General features: G+C 47.8%; 15 non-coding genes across 15 annotated transcripts; all 15 read left to right on the forward strand.

The window, feature by feature from the left end:
* The first annotated feature begins 770 nt into the window (after window positions 1-770).
* On the forward strand, window positions 771-961 carry LOC142720843 (U2 spliceosomal RNA). The gene has a single exon (XR_012873608.1). It is a non-coding gene; the product is annotated as a U2 spliceosomal RNA (small nuclear RNA).
* A 1,292-nt stretch (window positions 962-2,253) lies between these two features.
* On the forward strand, window positions 2,254-2,444 carry LOC142720844 (U2 spliceosomal RNA). Its single transcript, XR_012873609.1, has one exon. It is a non-coding gene; the product is annotated as a U2 spliceosomal RNA (small nuclear RNA).
* Window positions 2,445-3,728: 1,284 nt separating this feature from the next.
* LOC142720845 (U2 spliceosomal RNA) lies at window positions 3,729-3,919 on the forward strand. The gene has a single exon (XR_012873611.1). It is a non-coding gene; the product is annotated as a U2 spliceosomal RNA (small nuclear RNA).
* Window positions 3,920-5,195: 1,276 nt separating this feature from the next.
* On the forward strand, window positions 5,196-5,386 carry LOC142720832 (U2 spliceosomal RNA). The gene has a single exon (XR_012873597.1). It is a non-coding gene; the product is annotated as a U2 spliceosomal RNA (small nuclear RNA).
* Window positions 5,387-6,672: 1,286 nt separating this feature from the next.
* LOC142720846 (U2 spliceosomal RNA) lies at window positions 6,673-6,863 on the forward strand. Its single transcript, XR_012873612.1, has one exon. It is a non-coding gene; the product is annotated as a U2 spliceosomal RNA (small nuclear RNA).
* A 1,276-nt stretch (window positions 6,864-8,139) lies between these two features.
* Window positions 8,140-8,330, forward strand: LOC142720825 (U2 spliceosomal RNA). The gene has a single exon (XR_012873591.1). It is a non-coding gene; the product is annotated as a U2 spliceosomal RNA (small nuclear RNA).
* Window positions 8,331-9,628: 1,298 nt separating this feature from the next.
* Window positions 9,629-9,819, forward strand: LOC142720827 (U2 spliceosomal RNA). Its single transcript, XR_012873593.1, has one exon. It is a non-coding gene; the product is annotated as a U2 spliceosomal RNA (small nuclear RNA).
* A 1,296-nt stretch (window positions 9,820-11,115) lies between these two features.
* On the forward strand, window positions 11,116-11,306 carry LOC142720847 (U2 spliceosomal RNA). Its single transcript, XR_012873613.1, has one exon. It is a non-coding gene; the product is annotated as a U2 spliceosomal RNA (small nuclear RNA).
* Window positions 11,307-12,606: 1,300 nt separating this feature from the next.
* Window positions 12,607-12,797, forward strand: LOC142720848 (U2 spliceosomal RNA). The gene has a single exon (XR_012873614.1). It is a non-coding gene; the product is annotated as a U2 spliceosomal RNA (small nuclear RNA).
* A 1,292-nt stretch (window positions 12,798-14,089) lies between these two features.
* Window positions 14,090-14,280, forward strand: LOC142720850 (U2 spliceosomal RNA). The gene has a single exon (XR_012873616.1). It is a non-coding gene; the product is annotated as a U2 spliceosomal RNA (small nuclear RNA).
* A 1,276-nt stretch (window positions 14,281-15,556) lies between these two features.
* On the forward strand, window positions 15,557-15,747 carry LOC142720852 (U2 spliceosomal RNA). Its single transcript, XR_012873617.1, has one exon. It is a non-coding gene; the product is annotated as a U2 spliceosomal RNA (small nuclear RNA).
* A 1,280-nt stretch (window positions 15,748-17,027) lies between these two features.
* On the forward strand, window positions 17,028-17,218 carry LOC142720853 (U2 spliceosomal RNA). The gene has a single exon (XR_012873618.1). It is a non-coding gene; the product is annotated as a U2 spliceosomal RNA (small nuclear RNA).
* Window positions 17,219-18,502: 1,284 nt separating this feature from the next.
* On the forward strand, window positions 18,503-18,693 carry LOC142720854 (U2 spliceosomal RNA). The gene has a single exon (XR_012873619.1). It is a non-coding gene; the product is annotated as a U2 spliceosomal RNA (small nuclear RNA).
* Window positions 18,694-19,998: 1,305 nt separating this feature from the next.
* Window positions 19,999-20,189, forward strand: LOC142720855 (U2 spliceosomal RNA). Its single transcript, XR_012873620.1, has one exon. It is a non-coding gene; the product is annotated as a U2 spliceosomal RNA (small nuclear RNA).
* A 1,272-nt stretch (window positions 20,190-21,461) lies between these two features.
* LOC142720856 (U2 spliceosomal RNA) lies at window positions 21,462-21,652 on the forward strand. The gene has a single exon (XR_012873622.1). It is a non-coding gene; the product is annotated as a U2 spliceosomal RNA (small nuclear RNA).
* Window positions 21,653-21,989: the final 337 nt, after the last annotated feature.

The raw sequence follows: 21,989 nt of genomic DNA on the forward strand, positions 1-21,989 counted from the left end.
GCAACAAAGCCTTGCTTGCCTACAAAGAGAGCAGCAATTTGGATTTGTTACTATGTTACCTAGAAGAATAACAAACTGTGCAAGGATGGAGGTTGTAGGAGCAAGGAGAAGTTGTCTGTAAAGTTGGTGGATGCCTATTTTCCATTTTGCAGTCCCTTGTCTCCCTCTTGTGGCCTCCTGGAGGCAACTAGCTGTGCAAAAAAAAGACAGCCTGGCGGCCGGCTGTTGCAGTGTTGCCCTCTCAGGCAACACTGAGTGACTGACTGAGCCTCACCGTCTTATATAAAGTTCAGACGGAACTTTGCACGTGTCATAGTGGAGCCCTCAGGATTCCAGAGCCAGCTTTCTGACATCATAATGGGGCCTCAGAGATAAAAGCCTGGGCCCAGGCAGTGTTGGTCAGTGCTGCTCAGCAGGCAGCACTGGACTGGACTGGATTACAGCTGATACAAGGTGTGAAGGAACAAGGGGTGGCTGTGGGCATGCACTTGCTGCCGCTGCCAGTGTTTATCTGCATGGCAGCAGGGCATTTGGGCGTTGCCAGGAAGGCGTTTTTATGTAGATTCCTCCTCTTTCAGCACTGCATTGTGGTGCAAGCAAAAGAAGCAAATCCTGTCTGGCTTCCTCTCCGGCCTTTATTCACCTCCCGTGTAGCTGTGAGTGTGTGAGCCTGCAGGGCCCCATGGAATTGCCTAGAAGTAGGCTGAATCGCTGCAAGGGCTGAACAGCAGTATCGGGCAGGCTCGGGCAACGCACGGCCCGTTCGGGTTATCGCTTCTCGGCCTTTTGGCTAAGATCAAGTGTAGTATCTGTTCTTATCAGTTTAATATCTGATACGTCCCCTATCTGGGGACCATATATTAAATGGATTTTTAGAACAGGGAGATGGAAATAGAGCTTGCTCTGTCCACTCCACGCATTGACCTGGTATTGCAGTATTTCCAGGACCGGTGCACCCTTTCCTTATGTGTTGACTAAAAGCAGATTCCAAAAGTGTTTTTTGTCTTTGCTATTGTTTCTGTCTTTCTGAAGGGATCTCCCCTTTTAATCCCATTATTTCAACACCTGTTGGACAATGCATGAGTGATAATGAGCTCATTGATTAAATGCAATTAATGAATAGATTGCCACCTCTTGTTGTGTGTCGTCTGTGTTTCTGTGTTTCCGGCATTTCACATTGGAACACCTCATTCACCTTCCTTGTCTTCTCTCCGCCCTCCCTTTTAGGTAAGTTAAAGAGCTGCACCTGAGCCAGCCACTGATTGATTGATTGATTGATTGATTGATTGATTGATTGATTGATTGATTGATTGATGCAGCACAACAGTCAAATAGTGGAGTGGAGTAGGGGAACAGCAAACAGCCAATAAAGCAGCCCGCCCGCTCGCCTGCCCGCCACAATGGACCTACCTGTGTACACTAGATGGATGTGATGGAATGTACTGTCGTCCCTACATTTCAAGAAGAAGTAAGAATTGCAGTTGCAACAAAGCCTTGCTTGCCTACAAAGAGAGCAGCAATTTGGATTTGTTACTATGTTACCTAGAAGAATAACAAACTGTGCAAGGATGGAGGTTGTAGGAGCAAGGAGAAGTTGTCTGTAAAGTTGGTGGATGCCTATTTTCCATTTTGCAGTCCCTTGTCTCCCTCTTGTGGCCTCCTGGAGGCAACTAGCTGTGCAAAAAAAAGACAGCCTGGCGGCCGGCTGTTGCAGTGTTGCCCTCTCAGGCAACACTGAGTGACTGACTGAGCCTCACCGTCTTATATAAAGTTCAGACGGAACTTTGCACGTGTCATAGTGGAGCCCTCAGGATTCCAGAGCCAGCTTTCTGACATCATAATGGGGCCTCAGAGATAAAAGCCTGGGCCCAGGCAGTGTTGGTCAGTGCTGCTCAGCAGGCAGCACTGGACTGGACTGGATTACAGCTGATACAAGGTGTGAAGGAACAAGGGGTGGCTGTGGGCATGCACTTGCTGCCGCTGCCAGTGTTTATCTGCATGGCAGCAGGGCATTTGGGCGTTGCCAGGAAGGCGTTTTTATGTAGATTCCTCCTCTTTCAGCACTGCATTGTGGTGCAAGCAAAAGAAGCAAATCCTGTCTGGCTTCCTCTCCGGCCTTTATTCACCTCCCGTGTAGCTGTGAGTGTGTGAGCCTGCAGGGCCCCATGGAATTGCCTAGAAGTAGGCTGAATCGCTGCAAGGGCTGAACAGCAGTATCGGGCAGGCTCGGGCAACGCGCGGCCCGTTCGGGTTATCGCTTCTCGGCCTTTTGGCTAAGATCAAGTGTAGTATCTGTTCTTATCAGTTTAATATCTGATACGTCCCCTATCTGGGGACCATATATTAAATGGATTTTTAGAACAGGGAGATGGAAATAGAGCTTGCTCTGTCCACTCCACGCATTGACCTGGTATTGCAGTATTTCCAGGACCGGTGCACCCTTTCCTTATGTGTTGACTAAAAGCAGATTCCAAAAGTGTTTTTTGTCTTTGCTATTGTTTCTGTCTTTCTGAAGGGATCTCCCCTTTTAATCCCATTATTTCAACACCTGTTGGACAATGCATGAGTGATAATGAGCTCATTGATTAAATGCAATTAATGAATAGATTGCCACCTCTTGTTGTGTGTCGTCTGTGTTTCTGTGTTTCCGGCATTTCACATTGGAACACCTCATTCACCTTCCTTGTCTTCTCTCCGCCCTCCCTTTTAGGTAAGTTAAAGAGCTGCACCTGAGCCAGCCACTGATTGATTGATTGATTGATTGATTGATTGATTGATTGATTGATTGATGCAGCACAACAGTCAAATAGTGGAGTGGAGTAGGGGAACAGCAAACAGCCAATAAAGCAGCCCGCCCGCTCGCCTGCCCGCCACAATGGACCTACCTGTGTACACTAGATGGATGTGATGGAATGTACTGTCGTCCCTACATTTCAAGAAGAAGTAAGAATTGCAGTTGCAACAAAGCCTTGCTTGCCTACAAAGAGAGCAGCAATTTGGATTTGTTACTATGTTACCTAGAAGAATAACAAACTGTGCAAGGATGGAGGTTGTAGGAGCAAGGAGAAGTTGTCTGTAAAGTTGGTGGATGCCTATTTTCCATTTTGCAGTCCCTTGTCTCCCTCTTGTGGCCTCCTGGAGGCAACTAGCTGTGCAAAAAAAAGACAGCCTGGCGGCCGGCTGTTGCAGTGTTGCCCTCTCAGGCAACACTGAGTGACTGACTGAGCCTCACCGTCTTATATAAAGTTCAGACGGAACTTTGCACGTGTCATAGTGGAGCCCTCAGGATTCCAGAGCCAGCTTTCTGACATCATAATGGGGCCTCAGAGATAAAAGCCTGGGCCCAGGCAGTGTTGGTCAGTGCTGCTCAGCAGGCAGCACTGGACTGGACTGGATTACAGCTGATACAAGGTGTGAAGGAACAAGGGGTGGCTGTGGGCATGCACTTGCTGCCGCTGCCAGTGTTTATCTGCATGGCAGCAGGGCATTTGGGCGTTGCCAGGAAGGCGTTTTTATGTAGATTCCTCCTCTTTCAGCACTGCATTGTGGTGCAAGCAAAAGAAGCAAATCCTGTCTGGCTTCCTCTCCGGCCTTTATTCACCTCCCGTGTAGCTGTGAGTGTGTGAGCCTGCAGGGCCCCATGGAATTGCCTAGAAGTAGGCTGAATCGCTGCAAGGGCTGAACAGCAGTATCGGGCAGGCTCGGGCAACGCACGGCCCGTTCGGGTTATCGCTTCTCGGCCTTTTGGCTAAGATCAAGTGTAGTATCTGTTCTTATCAGTTTAATATCTGATACGTCCCCTATCTGGGGACCATATATTAAATGGATTTTTAGAACAGGGAGATGGAAATAGAGCTTGCTCTGTCCACTCCACGCATTGACCTGGTATTGCAGTATTTCCAGGACCGGTGCACCCTTTCCTTATGTGTTGACTAAAAGCAGATTCCAAAAGTGTTTTTTGTCTTTGCTATTGTTTCTGTCTTTCTGAAGGGATCTCCCCTTTTAATCCCATTATTTCAACACCTGTTGGACAATGCATGAGTGATAATGAGCTCATTGATTAAATGCAATTAATGAATAGATTGCCACCTCTTGTTGTGTGTCGTCTGTGTTTCTGTGTTTCCGGCATTTCACATTGGAACACCTCATTCACCTTCCTTGTCTTCTCTCCGCCCTCCCTTTTAGGTAAGTTAAAGAGCTGCACCTGAGCCAGCCACTGATTGATTGATTGATTGATTGATTGATTGATTGATTGATGCAGCACAACAGTCAAATAGTGGAGTGGAGTAGGGGAACAGCAAACAGCCAATAAAGCAGCCCGCCCGCTCGCCTGCCCGCCACAATGGACCTACCTGTGTACACTAGATGGATGTGATGGAATGTACTGTCGTCCCTACATTTCAAGAAGAAGTAAGAATTGCAGTTGCAACAAAGCCTTGCTTGCCTACAAAGAGAGCAGCAATTTGGATTTGTTACTATGTTACCTAGAAGAATAACAAACTGTGCAAGGATGGAGGTTGTAGGAGCAAGGAGAAGTTGTCTGTAAAGTTGGTGGATGCCTATTTTCCATTTTGCAGTCCCTTGTCTCCCTCTTGTGGCCTCCTGGAGGCAACTAGCTGTGCAAAAAAAAGACAGCCTGGCGGCCGGCTGTTGCAGTGTTGCCCTCTCAGGCAACACTGAGTGACTGACTGAGCCTCACCGTCTTATATAAAGTTCAGACGGAACTTTGCACGTGTCATAGTGGAGCCCTCAGGATTCCAGAGCCAGCTTTCTGACATCATAATGGGGCCTCAGAGATAAAAGCCTGGGCCCAGGCAGTGTTGGTCAGTGCTGCTCAGCAGGCAGCACTGGACTGGACTGGATTACAGCTGATACAAGGTGTGAAGGAACAAGGGGTGGCTGTGGGCATGCACTTGCTGCCGCTGCCAGTGTTTATCTGCATGGCAGCAGGGCATTTGGGCGTTGCCAGGAAGGCGTTTTTATGTAGATTCCTCCTCTTTCAGCACTGCATTGTGGTGCAAGCAAAAGAAGCAAATCCTGTCTGGCTTCCTCTCCGGCCTTTATTCACCTCCCGTGTAGCTGTGAGTGTGTGAGCCTGCAGGGCCCCATGGAATTGCCTAGAAGTAGGCTGAATCGCTGCAAGGGCTGAACAGCAGTATCGGGCAGGCTCGGGCAACGCGCGGCCCGTTCGGGTTATCGCTTCTCGGCCTTTTGGCTAAGATCAAGTGTAGTATCTGTTCTTATCAGTTTAATATCTGATACGTCCCCTATCTGGGGACCATATATTAAATGGATTTTTAGAACAGGGAGATGGAAATAGAGCTTGCTCTGTCCACTCCACGCATTGACCTGTTATTGCAGTATTTCCAGGACCGGTGCACCCTTTCCTTATGTGTTGACTAAAAGCAGATTCCAAAAGTGTTTTTTGTCTTTGCTATTGTTTCTGTCTTTCTGAAGGGATCTCCCCTTTTAATCCCATTATTTCAACACCTGTTGGACAATGCATGAGTGATAATGAGCTCATTGATTAAATGCAATTAATGAATAGATTGCCACCTCTTGTTGTGTGTCGTCTGTGTTTCTGTGTTTCCGGCATTTCACATTGGAACACCTCATTCACCTTCCTTGTCTTCTCTCCGCCCTCCCTTTTAGGTAAGTTAAAGAGCTGCACCTGAGCCAGCCACTGATTGATTGATTGATTGATTGATTGATTGATTGATTGATTGATTGATTGATGCAGCACAACAGTCAAATAGTGGAGTGGAGTAGGGGAACAGCAAACAGCCAATAAAGCAGCCGCCCGCTCGCCTGCCCGCCACAATGGACCTACCTGTGTACACTAGATGGATGTGATGGAATGTACTGTCGTCCCTACATTTCAGAAGAAGTAAGAATTGCAGTTGCAACAAAGCCTTGCTTGCCTACAAAGAGAGCAGCAATTTGGATTTGTTACTATGTTACCTAGAAGAATAACAAACTGTGCAAGGATGGAGGTTGTAGGAGCAAGGAGAAGTTGTCTGTAAAGTTGGTGGATGCCTATTTTCCATTTTGCAGTCCCTTGTCTCCCTCTTGTGGCCTCCTGGAGGCAACTAGCTGTGCAAAAAAAAGACAGCCTGGCGGCCGGCTGTTGCAGTGTTGCCCTCTCAGGCAACACTGAGTGACTGACTGAGCCTCACCGTCTTATATAAAGTTCAGACGGAACTTTGCACGTGTCATAGTGGAGCCCTCAGGATTCCAGAGCCAGCTTTCTGACATCATAATGGGGCCTCAGAGATAAAAGCCCTGGGCCCAGGCAGTGTTGGTCAGTGCTGCTCAGCAGGCAGCACTGGACTGGACTGGATTACAGCTGATACAAGGTGTGAAGGAACAAGGGGTGGCTGTGGGCATGCACTTGCTGCCGCTGCCAGTGTTTATCTGCATGGCAGCAGGGCATTTGGGCGTTGCCAGGAAGGCGTTTTTAGTAGATTCCTCCTCTTTCAGCACTGCATTGTGGTGCAAGCAAAAGAAGCAAATCCTGTCTGGCTTCCTCTCCGGCCTTTATTCACCTCCCGTGTAGCTGTGAGTGTGTGAGCCTGCAGGGCCCCATGGAATTGCCTAGAAGTAGGCTGAATCGCTGCAAGGGCTGAACAGCAGTATCGGGCAGGCTCGGGCAACGCGCGGCCCGTTCGGGTTATCGCTTCTCGGCCTTTTGGCTAAGATCAAGTGTAGTATCTGTTCTTATCAGTTTAATATCTGATACGTCCCCTATCTGGGGACCATATATTAAATGGATTTTTAGAACAGGGAGATGGAAATAGAGCTTGCTCTGTCCACTCCACGCATTGACCTGGTATTGCAGTATTTCCAGGACCGGTGCACCCTTTCTTATGTGTTGACTAAAAGCAGATTCCAAAAGTGTTTTTGTCTTTGCTATTGTTTCTGTCTTTCTGAAGGGATCTCCCTTTTTAATCCCATTATTTCAACACCTGTTGGACAATGCATGAGTGATAATGAGCTCATTGATTAAATGCAATTAATGAATAGATTGCCACCTCTTGTTGTGTGTCGTCTGTGTTTCTGTGTTTCCGGCATTTCACATTGGAACACCTCATTCACCTTCCTTGTCTTCTCTCCGCCCTCCCTTTTAGGTAAGTTAAAGAGCTGCACCTGAGCCAGCCACTGATTGATTGATTGATTGATTGATTGATTGATTGATTGATTGATTGATGCAGCACAACAGTCAAATAGTGGAGTGGAGTAGGGGAACAGCAAACAGCCAATAAAGCAGCCCGCGCTCGCCTGCCCGCCAAATGGACCTACCTGTGTACACTAGATGGATGTGATGGAATGTACTGTCGTCCCTACATTTCAAGAAGAAGTAAGAATTGCAGTTGCAACAAAGCCTTGCTTGCCTACAAAGAGAGCAGCAATTTGGTTTGTTACTATGTTACCTAGAAGAATAACAAACTGTGCAAGGATGGAGGTTGTAGGAGCAAGGAGAAGTTGTCTGTAAGTTGGTGGATGCCTATTTTCCATTTTGCAGTCCCTTGTCTCCCTCTTGTGGCCTCCTGGAGGCAACTAGCTGTGCAAAAAAAAGACAGCCTGGCGGCCGGCTGTTGCAGTGTTGCCCTCTCAGGCAACACTGAGTGACTGACTGAGCCTCACCGTCTTATATTAAAGTTCAGACGGAACTTTGCACGTGTCATAGTGGAGCCCTCAGGATTCCAAGCCAGCTTTCTGACCTCATAATGGGGCCTCAGAGATAAAAGCCTGGGCCCAGGCAGTGTTGGTCAGTGCTGCTCAGCAGGCAGCACTGGACTGGGACTGGATTACAGCTGATACAAGGTGTGAAGGAACAAGGGGGTGGCTGTGGGCATGCACTTGCTGCCGCTGCCAGTGTTTATCTGCATGGCAGCAGGGCATTTGGGCTTGCCAGGAAGGCGTTTTTATGTAGATTCCTCCTCTTTCAGCACTGCATTGTGGTGCAGCAAAAGAAAGCAAATCCTGTCTGGCTTCCTCTCCGGCTTTATTCACCTCCCGTGTAGCTGTGAGTGTGTGAGCCTGCAGGGCCCCATGGAATTGCCTAGAAGTAGGCTGAATCGCTGCAAGGGCTGAACAGCAGTATCGGGCAGCTCGGGCAACGCGCGGCCCGTTCGGGTTATCGCTTCTCGGCCTTTTGGCTAAGATCAAGTGTAGTATCTGTTCTTATCAGTTTAATATCTGATACGTCCCCTATCTGGGGACCATATATTAAATGGAATTTTAGAACAGGGAGATGGAAATAGAGCTTGCTCTGTCCACTCCACGCATTGACCTGGTATTGCAGTATTTCCAGGACCGGTGCACCCTTTCCTTATGTGTTGACTAAAAGCAGATTCCAAAAGTGTTTTTTGTCTTTGCTATTGTTTCTGTCTTTCTGAAGGGATCTCCCCTTTTAATCCATTATTTCAACACCTGTTGGACAATGCATGAGTGATAATGAGCTCATTGATTAAATGCAATTAATGAATAGATTGCCACCTCTTGTTGTGTGTGTCTGTGTTTCTGTGTTTCCGCATTTCACATTGGAACACACTCATTCACCTTCCTTGTCTTCTCTCCGCCCTCCCTTTTAGGTAAGTAAAGAGCGGCCCCTGAGCCAGCCACTGATTTATTGATTGATTGATTGATTGATTGATTGATTGATTGATTGATTGATTGATTGATTGATGCAGCACAACAGTCAAAATAGTGGAGTGAGTAGGGGAACAGCAAAACAGCCAATAAAGCAGCCCGCCCGCTCGCCTGCCCGCCACAATGGACCTACCTGTGTACACTAGATGGATGTGATGGAATGTACTGTCGTCCCTACATTTCAAGAAGAAGTAAGAATTGCAGTTGCAACAAAGCCTTGCTTGCCTACAAAGAGAGCAGCAATTTGGATTTGTTACTATGTTACCTAGAAGAATAACAAACTGTGCAAGGATGGAGGTTGTAGGAGCAAGGAGAAGTTGTCTGTAAAGTTGGTGGATGCCTATTTTCCATTTTGCAGTCCCTTGTCTCCCTCTTGTGGCCTCCTGGAGGCAACTAGCTGTGCAAAAAAAAGACAGCCTGGCGGCCGGCTGTTGCAGTGTTGCCCTCTCAGGCAACACTGAGTGACTGACTGAGCCTCACCGTCTTATATAAAGTTCAGACGGAACTTTGCACGTGTCATAGTGGAGCCCTCAGGATTCCAGAGCCAGCTTTCTGACATCATAATGGGGCCTCAGAGATAAAAGCCTGGGCCCAGGCAGTGTTGGTCAGTGCTGCTCAGCAGGCAGCACTGGACTGGACTGGATTACAGCTGATACAAGGTGTGAAGGAACAAGGGGTGGCTGTGGGCATGCACTTGCTGCCGCTGCCAGTGTTTATCTGCATGGCAGCAGGGCATTTGGGCGTTGCCAGGAAGGCGTTTTTATGTAGATTCCTCCTCTTTCAGCACTGCATTGTGGTGCAAGCAAAAGAAGCAAATCCTGTCTGGCTTCCTCTCCGGCCTTTATTCACCTCCCGTGTAGCTGTGAGTGTGTGAGCCTGCAGGGCCCCATGGAATTGCCTAGAAGTAGGCTGAATCGCTGCAAGGGCTGAACAGCAGTATCGGGCAGGCTCGGGCAACGCGCGGCCCGTTCGGGTTATCGCTTCTCGGCCTTTTGGCTAAGATCAAGTGTAGTATCTGTTCTTATCAGTTTAATATCTGATACGTCCCCTATCTGGGGACCATATATTAAATGGATTTTTAGAACAGGGAGATGGAAATAGAGCTTGCTCTGTCCACTCCACGCATTGACCTGGTATTGCAGTATTTCCAGGACCGGTGAACCCTTTCCTTATGTGTTGACTAAAAGCAGATTCCAAAAGTGTTTTTTGTCTTTGCTATTGTTTCTGTCTTTCTGAAGGGATCTCCCCTTTTAATCCCATTATTTCAACACCTGTTGGACAATGCATGAGTGATAATGAGCTCATTGATTAAATGCAATTAATGAATAGATTGCCACCTCTTGTTGTGTGTCGTCTGTGTTTCTGTGTTTCCGGCATTTCACATTGGAACACCTCATTCACCTTCCTTGTCTTCTCTCCGCCCTCCCTTTTAGGTAAGTTAAAGAGCTGCACCTGAGCCAGCCACTGATTGATTGATTGATTGATTGATTGATTGATTGATTGATTGATTGATTGATTGATTGATGCAGCACAACAGTCAAATAGTGGAGTGGAGTAGGGGAACAGCAAACAGCCAATAAAGCAGCCCGCCCGCTCGCCTGCCCGCCACAATGGACCTACCTGTGTACACTAGATGGATGTGATGGAATGTACTGTCGTCCCTACATTTCAAGAAGAAGTAAGAATTGCAGTTGCAACAAAGCCTTGCTTGCCTACAAAGAGAGCAGCAATTTGGATTTGTTACTATGTTACCTAGAAGAATAACAAACTGTGCAAGGATGGAGGTTGTAGGAGCAAGGAGAAGTTGTCTGTAAAGTTGGTGGATGCCTATTTTCCATTTTGCAGTCCCTTGTCTCCCTCTTGTGGCCTCCTGGAGGCAACTAGCTGTGCAAAAAAAAGACAGCCTGGCGGCCGGCTGTTGCAGTGTTGCCCTCTCAGGCAACACTGAGTGACTGACTGAGCCTCACCGTCTTATATAAAGTTCAGACGGAACTTTGCACGTGTCATAGTGGAGCCCTCAGGATTCCAGAGCCAGCTTTCTGACATCATAATGGGGCCTCAGAGATAAAAGCCTGGGCCCAGGCAGTGTTGGTCAGTGCTGCTCAGCAGGCAGCACTGGACTGGACTGGATTACAGCTGATACAAGGTGTGAAGGAACAAGGGGTGGCTGTGGGCATGCACTTGCTGCCGCTGCCAGTGTTTATCTGCATGGCAGCAGGGCATTTGGGCGTTGCCAGGAAGGCGTTTTTATGTAGATTCCTCCTCTTTCAGCACTGCATTGTGGTGCAAGCAAAAGAAGCAAATCCTGTCTGGCTTCCTCTCCGGCCTTTATTCACCTCCCGTGTAGCTGTGAGTGTGTGAGCCTGCAGGGCCCCATGGAATTGCCTAGAAGTAGGCTGAATCGCTGCAAGGGCTGAACAGCAGTATCGGGCAGGCTCGGGCAACGCGCGGCCCGTTCGGGTTATCGCTTCTCGGCCTTTTGGCTAAGATCAAGTGTAGTATCTGTTCTTATCAGTTTAATATCTGATACGTCCCCTATCTGGGGACCATATATTAAATGGATTTTTAGAACAGGGAGATGGAAATAGAGCTTGCTCTGTCCACTCCACGCATTGACCTGGTATTGCAGTATTTCCAGGACCGGTGCACCCTTTCCTTATGTGTTGACTAAAAGCAGATTCCAAAAGTGTTTTTTGTCTTTGCTATTGTTTCTGTCTTTCTGAAGGGATCTCCCCTTTTAATCCCATTATTTCAACACCTGTTGGACAATGCATGAGTGATAATGAGCTCATTGATTAAATGCAATTAATGAATAGATTGCCACCTCTTGTTGTGTGTCGTCTGTGTTTCTGTGTTTCCGGCATTTCACATTGGAACACCTCATTCACCTTCCTTGTCTTCTCTCCGCCCTCCCTTTTAGGTAAGTTAAAGAGCTGCACCTGAGCCAGCCACTGATTGATTGATTGATTGATTGATTGATTGATTGATTGATTGATTGATTGATTGATTGATTGATGCAGCACAACAGTCAAATAGTGGAGTGGAGTAGGGGAACAGCAAACAGCCAATAAAGCAGCCCGCCCGCTCGCCTGCCCGCCACAATGGACCTACCTGTGTACACTAGATGGATGTGATGGAATGTACTGTCGTCCCTACATTTCAAGAAGAAGTAAGAATTGCAGTTGCAACAAAGCCTTGCTTGCCTACAAAGAGAGCAGCAATTTGGATTTGTTACTATGTTACCTAGAAGAATAACAAACTGTGCAAGGATGGAGGTTGTAGGAGCAAGGAGAAGTTGTCTGTAAAGTTGGTGGATGCCTATTTTCCATTTTGCAGTCCCTTGTCTCCCTCTTGTGGCCTCCTGGAGGCAACTAGCTGTGCAAAAAAAAGACAGCCTGGCGGCCGGCTGTTGCAGTGTTGCCCTCTCAGGCAACACTGAGTGACTGACTGAGCCTCACCGTCTTATATAAAGTTCAGACGGAACTTTGCACGTGTCATAGTGGAGCCCTCAGGATTCCAGAGCCAGCTTTCTGACATCATAATGGGGCCTCAGAGATAAAAGCCTGGGCCCAGGCAGTGTTGGTCAGTGCTGCTCAGCAGGCAGCACTGGACTGGACTGGATTACAGCTGATACAAGGTGTGAAGGAACAAGGGGTGGCTGTGGGCATGCACTTGCTGCCGCTGCCAGTGTTTATCTGCATGGCAGCAGGGCATTTGGGCGTTGCCAGGAAGGCGTTTTTATGTAGATTCCTCCTCTTTCAGCACTGCATTGTGGTGCAAGCAAAAGAAGCAAATCCTGTCTGGCTTCCTCTCCGGCCTTTATTCACCTCCCGTGTAGCTGTGAGTGTGTGAGCCTGCAGGGCCCCATGGAATTGCCTACAAGTAGGCTGAATCGCTGCAAGGGCTGAACAGCAGTATCGGGCAGGCTCGGGCAACGCGCGGCCCGTTCGGGTTATCGCTTCTCGGCCTTTTGGCTAAGATCAAGTGTAGTATCTGTTCTTATCAGTTTAATATCTGATACGTCCCCTATCTGGGGACCATATATTAAATGGATTTTTAGAACAGGGAGATGGAAATAGAGCTTGCTCTGTCCACTCCACGCATTGACCTGGTATTGCAGTATTTCCAGGACCGGTGCACCCTTTCCTTATGTGTTGACTAAAAGCAGATTCCAAAAGTGTTTTTTGTCTTTGCTATTGTTTCTGTCTTTCTGAAGGGATCTCCCCTTTTAATCCCATTATTTCAACACCTGTTGGACAATGCATGAGTGATAATGAGCTCATTGATTAAATGCAATTAATGAATAGATTGCCACCTCTTGTTGTGTGTCGTCTGTGTTTCTGTGTTTCCGGCATTTCACATTGGAACACCTCATTCACCTTCCTTGTCTTCTCTCCGCCCTCCCTTTTAGGTAAGTTAAAGAGCTGCACCTGAGCCAGCCACTGATTGATTGATTGATTGATTGATTGATTGATTGATTGATTGATTGATTGATTGATGCAGCACAACAGTCAAATAGTGGAGTGGAGTAGGGGAACAGCAAACAGCCAATAAAGCAGCCCGCCCGCTCGCCTGCCCGCCACAATGGACCTACCTGTGTACACTAGATGGATGTGATGGAATGTACTGTCGTCCCTACATTTCAAGAAGAAGTAAGAATTGCAGTTGCAACAAAGCCTTGCTTGCCTACAAAGAGAGCAGCAATTTGGATTTGTTACTATGTTACCTAGAAGAATAACAAACTGTGCAAGGATGGAGGTTGTAGGAGCAAGGAGAAGTTGTCTGTAAAGTTGGTGGATGCCTATTTTCCATTTTGCAGTCCCTTGTCTCCCTCTTGTGGCCTCCTGGAGGCAACTAGCTGTGCAAAAAAAAGACAGCCTGGCGGCCGGCTGTTGCAGTGTTGCCCTCTCAGGCAACACTGAGTGACTGACTGAGCCTCACCGTCTTATATAAAGTTCAGACGGAACTTTGCACGTGTCATAGTGGAGCCCTCAGGATTCCAGAGCCAGCTTTCTGACATCATAATGGGGCCTCAGAGATAAAAGCCTGGGCCCAGGCAGTGTTGGTCAGTGCTGCTCAGCAGGCAGCACTGGACTGGACTGGATTACAGCTGATACAAGGTGTGAAGGAACAAGGAGTGGCTGTGGGCATGCACTTGCTGCCGCTGCCAGTGTTTATCTGCATGGCAGCAGGGCATTTGGGCGTTGCCAGGAAGGCGTTTTTATGTAGATTCCTCCTCTTTCAGCACTGCATTGTGGTGCAAGCAAAAGAAGCAAATCCTGTCTGGCTTCCTCTCCGGCCTTTATTCACCTCCCGTGTAGCTGTGAGTGTGTGAGCCTGCAGGGCCCCATGGAATTGCCTAGAAGTAGGCTGAATCGCTGCAAGGGCTGAACAGCAGTATCGGGCAGGCTCGGGCAACGCGCGGCCCGTTCGGGTTATCGCTTCTCGGCCTTTTGGCTAAGATCAAGTGTAGTATCTGTTCTTATCAGTTTAATATCTGATACGTCCCCTATCTGGGGACCATATATTAAATGGATTTTTAGAACAGGGAGATGGAAATAGAGCTTGCTCTGTCCACTCCACGCATTGACCTGGTATTGCAGTATTTCCAGGACCGGTGCACCCTTTCCTTATGTGTTGACTAAAAGCAGATTCCAAAAGTGTTTTTTGTCTTTGCTATTGTTTCTGTCTTTCTGAAGGGATCTCCCCTTTTAATCCCATTATTTCAACACCTGTTGGACAATGCATGAGTGATAATGAGCTCATTGATTAAATGCAATTAATGAATAGATTGCCACCTCTTGTTGTGTGTCGTCTGTGTTTCTGTGTTTCCGGCATTTCACATTGGAACACCTCATTCACCTTCCTTGTCTTCTCTCCGCCCTCCCTTTTAGGTAAGTTAAAGAGCTGCACCTGAGCCAGCCACTGATTGATTGATTGATTGATTGATTGATTGATTGATTGATGCAGCACAACAGTCAAATAGTGGAGTGGAGTAGGGGAACAGCAAACAGCCAATAAAGCAGCCCGCCCGCTCGCCTGCCCGCCACAATGGACCTACCTGTGTACACTAGATGGATGTGATGGAATGTACTGTCGTCCCTACATTTCAAGAAGAAGTAAGAATTGCAGTTGCAACAAAGCCTTGCTTGCCTACAAAGAGAGCAGCAATTTGGATTTGTTACTATGTTACCTAGAAGAATAACAAACTGTGCAAGGATGGAGGTTGTAGGAGCAAGGAGAAGTTGTCTGTAAAGTTGGTGGATGCCTATTTTCCATTTTGCAGTCCCTTGTCTCCCTCTTGTGGCCTCCTGGAGGCAACTAGCTGTGCAAAAAAAAGACAGCCTGGCGGCCGGCTGTTGCAGTGTTGCCCTCTCAGGCAACACTGAGTGACTGACTGAGCCTCACCGTCTTATATAAAGTTCAGACGGAACTTTGCACGTGTCATAGTGGAGCCCTCAGGATTCCAGAGCCAGCTTTCTGACATCATAATGGGGCCTCAGAGATAAAAGCCTGGGCCCAGGCAGTGTTGGTCAGTGCTGCTCAGCAGGCAGCACTGGACTGGACTGGATTACAGCTGATACAAGGTGTGAAGGAACAAGGGGTGGCTGTGGGCATGCACTTGCTGCCGCTGCCAGTGTTTATCTGCATGGCAGCAGGGCATTTGGGCGTTGCCAGGAAGGCGTTTTTATGTAGATTCCTCCTCTTTCAGCACTGCATTGTGGTGCAAGCAAAAGAAGCAAATCCTGTCTGGCTTCCTCTCCGGCCTTTATTCACCTCCCGTGTAGCTGTGAGTGTGTGAGCCTGCAGGGCCCCATGGAATTGCCTAGAAGTAGGCTGAATCGCTGCAAGGGCTGAACAGCAGTATCGGGCAGGCTCGGGCAACGCGCGGCCCGTTCGGGTTATCGCTTCTCGGCCTTTTGGCTAAGATCAAGTGTAGTATCTGTTCTTATCAGTTTAATATCTGATACGTCCCCTATCTGGGGACCATATATTAAATGGATTTTTAGAACAGGGAGATGGAAATAGAGCTTGCTCTGTCCACTCCACGCATTGACCTGGTATTGCAGTATTTCCAGGACCGGTGCACCCTTTCCTTATGTGTTGACTAAAAGCAGATTCCAAAAGTGTTTTTTGTCTTTGCTATTGTTTCTGTCTTTCTGAAGGGATCTCCCCTTTTAATCCCATTATTTCAACACCTGTTGGACAATGCATGAGTGATAATGAGCTCATTGATTAAATGCAATTAATGAATAGATTGCCACCTCTTGTTGTGTGTCGTCTGTGTTTCTGTGTTTCCGGCATTTCACATTGGAACACCTCATTCACCTTCCTTGTCTTCTCTCCGCCCTCCCTTTTAGGTAAGTTAAAGAGCTGCACCTGAGCCAGCCACTGATTGATTGATTGATTGATTGATTGATTGATTGATTGATTGATGCAGCACAACAGTCAAATAGTGGAGTGGAGTAGGGGAACAGCAAACAGCCAATAAAGCAGCCCGCCCGCTCGCCTGCCCGCCACAATGGACCTACCTGTGTACACTAGATGGATGTGATGGAATGTACTGTCGTCCCTACATTTCAAGAAGAAGTAAGAATTGCAGTTGCAACAAAGCCTTGCTTGCCTACAAAGAGAGCAGCAATTTGGATTTGTTACTATGTTACCTAGAAGAATAGCAAACTGTGCAAGGATGGAGGTTGTAGGAGCAAGGAGAAGTTGTCTGTAAAGTTGGTGGATGCCTATTTTCCATTTTGCAGTCCCTTGTCTCCCTCTTGTGGCCTCCTGGAGGCAACTAGCTGTGCAAAAAAAAGACAGCCTGGCGGCCGGCTGTTGCAGTGTTGCCCTCTCAGGCAACACTGAGTGACTGACTGAGCCTCACCGTCTTATATAAAGTTCAGACGGAACTTTGCACGTGTCATAGTGGAGCCCTCAGGATTCCAGAGCCAGCTTTCTGACATCATAATGGGGCCTCAGAGATAAAAGCCTGGGCCCAGGCAGTGTTGGTCAGTGCTGCTCAGCAGGCAGCACTGGACTGGACTGGATTACAGCTGATACAAGGTGTGAAGGAACAAGGGGTGGCTGTGGGCATGCACTTGCTGCCGCTGCCAGTGTTTATCTGCATGGCAGCAGGGCATTTGGGCGTTGCCAGGAAGGCGTTTTTATGTAGATTCCTCCTCTTTCAGCACTGCATTGTGGTGCAAGCAAAAGAAGCAAATCCTGTCTGGCTTCCTCTCCGGCCTTTATTCACCTCCCGTGTAGCTGTGAGTGTGTGAGCCTGCAGGGCCCCATGGAATTGCCTAGAAGTAGGCTGAATCGCTGCAAGGGCTGAACAGCAGTATCGGGCAGGCTCGGGCAACGCGCGGCCCGTTCGGGTTATCGCTTCTCGGCCTTTTGGCTAAGATCAAGTGTAGTATCTGTTCTTATCAGTTTAATATCTGATACGTCCCCTATCTGGGGACCATATATTAAATGGATTTTTAGAACAGGGAGATGGAAATAGAGCTTGCTCTGTCCACTCCACGCATTGACCTGGTATTGCAGTATTTCCAGGACCGGTGCACCCTTTCCTTATGTGTTGACTAAAAGCAGATTCCAAAAGTGTTTTTTGTCTTTGCTATTGTTTCTGTCTTTCTGAAGGGATCTCCCCTTTTAATCCCATTATTTCAACACCTGTTGGACAATGCATGAGTGATAATGAGCTCATTGATTAAATGCAATTAATGAATAGATTGCCACCTCTTGTTGTGTGTCGTCTGTGTTTCTGTGTTTCCGGCATTTCACATTGGAACACCTCATTCACCTTCCTTGTCTTCTCTCCGCCCTCCCTTTTAGGTAAGTTAAAGAGCTGCACCTGAGCCAGCCACTGATTGATTGATTGATTGATTGATTGATTGATTGATGCAGCACAACAGTCAAATAGTGGAGTGGAGTAGGGGAACAGCAAACAGCCAATAAAGCAGCCTGCCCGCTCGCCTGCCCGCCACAATGGACCTACCTGTGTACACTAGATGGATGTGATGGAATGTACTGTCGTCCCTACATTTCAAGAAGAAGTAAGAATTGCAGTTGCAACAAAGCCTTGCTTGCCTACAAAGAGAGCAGCAATTTGGATTTGTTACTATGTTACCTAGAAGAATAACAAACTGTGCAAGGATGGAGGTTGTAGGAGCAAGGAGAAGTTGTCTGTAAAGTTGGTGGATGCCTATTTTCCATTTTGCAGTCCCTTGTCTCCCTCTTGTGGCCTCCTGGAGGCAACTAGCTGTGCAAAAAAAAGACAGCCTGGCGGCCGGCTGTTGCAGTGTTGCCCTCTCAGGCAACACTGAGTGACTGACTGAGCCTCACCGTCTTATATAAAGTTCAGACGGAACTTTGCACGTGTCATAGTGGAGCCCTCAGGATTCCAGAGCCAGCTTTCTGACATCATAATGGGGCCTCAGAGATAAAAGCCTGGGCCCAGGCAGTGTTGGTCAGTGCTGCTCACAGTGCTGCTCAGCAGGCAGCACTGGACTGGACTGGATTACAGCTGATACAAGGTGTGAAGGAACAAGGGGTGGCTGTGGGCATGCACTTGCTGCCGCTGCCAGTGTTTATCTGCATGGCAGCAGGGCATTTGGGCGTTGCCAGGAAGGCGTTTTTATGTAGATTCCTCCTCTTTCAGCACTGCATTGTGGTGCAAGCAAAAGAAGCAAATCCTGTCTGGCTTCCTCTCCGGCCTTTATTCACCTCCCGTGTAGCTGTGAGTGTGTGAGCCTGCAGGGCCCCATGGAATTGCCTAGAAGTAGGCTGAATCGCTGCAAGGGCTGAACAGCAGTATCGGGCAGGCTCGGGCAACGCGCGGCCCGTTCGGGTTATCGCTTCTCGGCCTTTTGGCTAAGATCAAGTGTAGTATCTGTTCTTATCAGTTTAATATCTGATACGTCCCCTATCTGGGGACCATATATTAAATGGATTTTTAGAACAGGGAGATGGAAATAGAGCTTGCTCTGTCCACTCCACGCATTGACCTGGTATTGCAGTATTTCCAGGACCGGTGCACCCTTTCCTTATGTGTTGACTAAAAGCAGATTCCAAAAGTGTTTTTTGTCTTTGCTATTGTTTCTGTCTTTCTGAAGGGATCTCCCCTTTTAATCCCATTATTTCAACACCTGTTGGACAATGCATGAGTGATAATGAGCTCATTGATTAAATGCAATTAATGAATAGATTGCCACCTCTTGTTGTGTGTCGTCTGTGTTTCTGTGTTTCCGGCATTTCACATTGGAACACCTCATTCACCTTCCTTGTCTTCTCTCCGCCCTCCCTTTTAGGTAAGTTAAAGAGCTGCACCTGAGCCAGCCACTGATTGATTGATTGATTGATTGATTGATTGATTGATTGATTGATTGATTGATTGATTGATTGATTGATTGCAGCACAACAGTCAAATAGTGGAGTGGAGTAGGGGAACAGCAAACAGCCAATAAAGCAGCCCGCCCGCTCGCCTGCCCGCCACAATGGACCTACCTGTGTACACTAGATGGATGTGATGGAATGTACTGTCGTCCCTACATTTCAAGAAGAAGTAAGAATTGCAGTTGCAACAAAGCCTTGCTTGCCTACAAAGAGAGCAGCAATTTGGATTTGTTACTATGTTACCTAGAAGAATAACAAACTGTGCAAGGATGGAGGTTGTAGGAGCAAGGAGAAGTTGTCTGTAAAGTTGGTGGATGCCTATTTTCCATTTTGCAGTCCCTTGTCTCCCTCTTGTGGCCTCCTGGAGGCAACTAGCTGTGCAAAAAAAAGACAGCCTGGCGGCCGGCTGTTGCAGTGTTGCCCTCTCAGGCAACACTGAGTGACTGACTGAGCCTCACCGTCTTATATAAAGTTCAGAAGGAACTTTGCACGTGTCATAGTGGAGCCCTCAGGATTCCAGAGCCAGCTTTCTGACATCATAATGGGGCCTCAGAGATAAAAGCCTGGGCCCAGGCAGTGTTGGTCAGTGCTGCTCAGCAGGCAGCACTGGACTGGACTGGATTACAGCTGATACAAGGTGTGAAGGAACAAGGGGTGGCTGTGGGCATGCACTTGCTGCCGCTGCCAGTGTTTATCTGCATGGCAGCAGGGCATTTGGGCGTTGCCAGGAAGGCGTTTTTATGTAGATTCCTCCTCTTTCAGCACTGCATTGTGGTGCAAGCAAAAGAAGCAAATCCTGTCTGGCTTCCTCTCCGGCCTTTATTCACCTCCCGTGTAGCTGTGAGTGTGTGAGCCTGCAGGGCCCCATGGAATTGCCTAGAAGTAGGCTGAATCGCTGCAAGGGCTGAACAGCAGTATCGGGCAGGCTCGGGCAACGCGCGGCCCGTTCGGGTTATCGCTTCTCGGCCTTTTGGCTAAGATCAAGTGTAGTATCTGTTCTTATCAGTTTAATATCTGATACGTCCCCTATCTGGGGACCATATATTAAATGGATTTTTAGAACAGGGAGATGGAAATAGAGCTTGCTCTGTCCACTCCACGCATTGACCTGGTATTGCAGTATTTCCAGGACCGGTGCACCCTTTCCTTATGTGTTGACTAAAAGCAGATTCCAAAAGTGTTTTTTGTCTTTGCTATTGTTTCTGTCTTTCTGAAGGGATCTCCCCTTTTAATCCCATTATTTCAACACCTGTTGGACAATGCATGAGTGATAATGAGCTCATTGATTAAATGCAATTAATGAATAGATTGCCACCTCTTGTTGTGTGTCGTCTGTGTTTCTGTGTTTCCGGCATTTCACATTGGAACACCTCATTCACCTTCCTTGTCTTCTCTCCGCCCTCCCTTTTAGGTAAGTTAAAGAGCTGCACCTGAGCCAGCCACTGATTGATTGATTGATTGATTGATTGATTGATTGATGCAGCACAACAGTCAAATAGTGGAGTGGAGTAGGGGAACAGCAAACAGCCAATAAAGCAGCCCGCCCGCTCGCCTGCCCGCCACAATGGACCTACCTGTGTACACTAGATGGATGTGATGGAATGTACTGTCGTCCCTACATTTCAAGAAGAAGTAAGAATTGCAGTTGCAACAAAGCCTTGCTTGCCTACAAAGAGAGCAGCAATTTGGATTTGTTACTATGTTACCTAGAAGAATAACAAACTGTGCAAGGATGGAGGTTGTAGGAGCAAGGAGAAGTTGTCTGTAAAGTTGGTGGATGCCTATTTTCCATTTTGCAGTCCCTTGTCTCCCTCTTGTGGCCTCCTGGAGGCAACTAGCTGTGCAAAAAAAAGACAGCCTGGCGGCCGGCTGTTGCAGTGTTGCCCTCTCAGGCAACACTGAGTGACTGACTGAGCCTCACCGTCTTATATAAAGTTCAGACGGAACTTTGCACGTGTCATAGTGGAGCCCTCAGGATTCCAGAGCCAGCTTTCTGACATCATAATGGGGCCTCAGAGATAAAAGCCTGGGCCCAGGCAGTGTTGGTCAGTGCTGCTCAGCAGGCAGCACTGGACTGGACTGGATTACAGCTGATACAAGGTGTGAAGGAACAAGGGGTGGCTGTGGGCATGCACTTGCTGCCGCTGCCAGTGTTTATCTGCATGGCAGCAGGGCATTTGGGCGTTGCCAGGAAGGCGTTTTTATGTAGATTCCTCCTCTTTCAGCACTGCATTGTGGTGCAAGCAAAAGAAGCAAATCCTGTCTGGCTTCCTCTCCGGCCTTTATTCACCTCCCGTGTAGCTGTGAGTGTGTGAGCCTGCAGGGCCCCATGGAATTGCCTAGAAGTAGGCTGAATCGCTGCAAGGGCTGAACAGCAGTATCGGGCAGGCTCGGGCAACGCGCGGCCCGTTCGGGTTATCGCTTCTCGGCCTTTTGGCTAAGATCAAGTGTAGTATCTGTTCTTATCAGTTTAATATCTGATACGTCCCCTATCTGGGGACCATATATTAAATGGATTTTTAGAACAGGGAGATGGAAATAGAGCTTGCTCTGTCCACTCCACGCATTGACCTGGTATTGCAGTATTTCCAGGACCGGTGCACCCTTTCCTTATGTGTTGACTAAAAGCAGATTCCAAAAGTGTTTTTTGTCTTTGCTATTGTTTCTGTCTTTCTGAAGGGATCTCCCCTTTTAATCCCATTATTTCAACACCTGTTGGACAATGCATGAGTGATAATGAGCTCATTGATTAAATGCAATTAATGAATAGATTGCCACCTCTTGTTGTGTGTCGTCTGTGTTTCTGTGTTTCCGGCATTTCACATTGGAACACCTCATTCACCTTCCTTGTCTTCTCTCCGCCCTCCCTTTTAGGTAAGTTAAAGAGCTGCACCTGAGCCAGCCACTGATTGATTGATTGATTGATTGATTGATTGATTGATTGA

This window comes from Rhinoderma darwinii, unplaced genomic scaffold, assembly GCF_050947455.1.
Source record: "Rhinoderma darwinii isolate aRhiDar2 unplaced genomic scaffold, aRhiDar2.hap1 Scaffold_507, whole genome shotgun sequence".
In the NCBI taxonomy this organism is placed as follows: domain Eukaryota; kingdom Metazoa; phylum Chordata; class Amphibia; order Anura; family Rhinodermatidae; genus Rhinoderma; species Rhinoderma darwinii.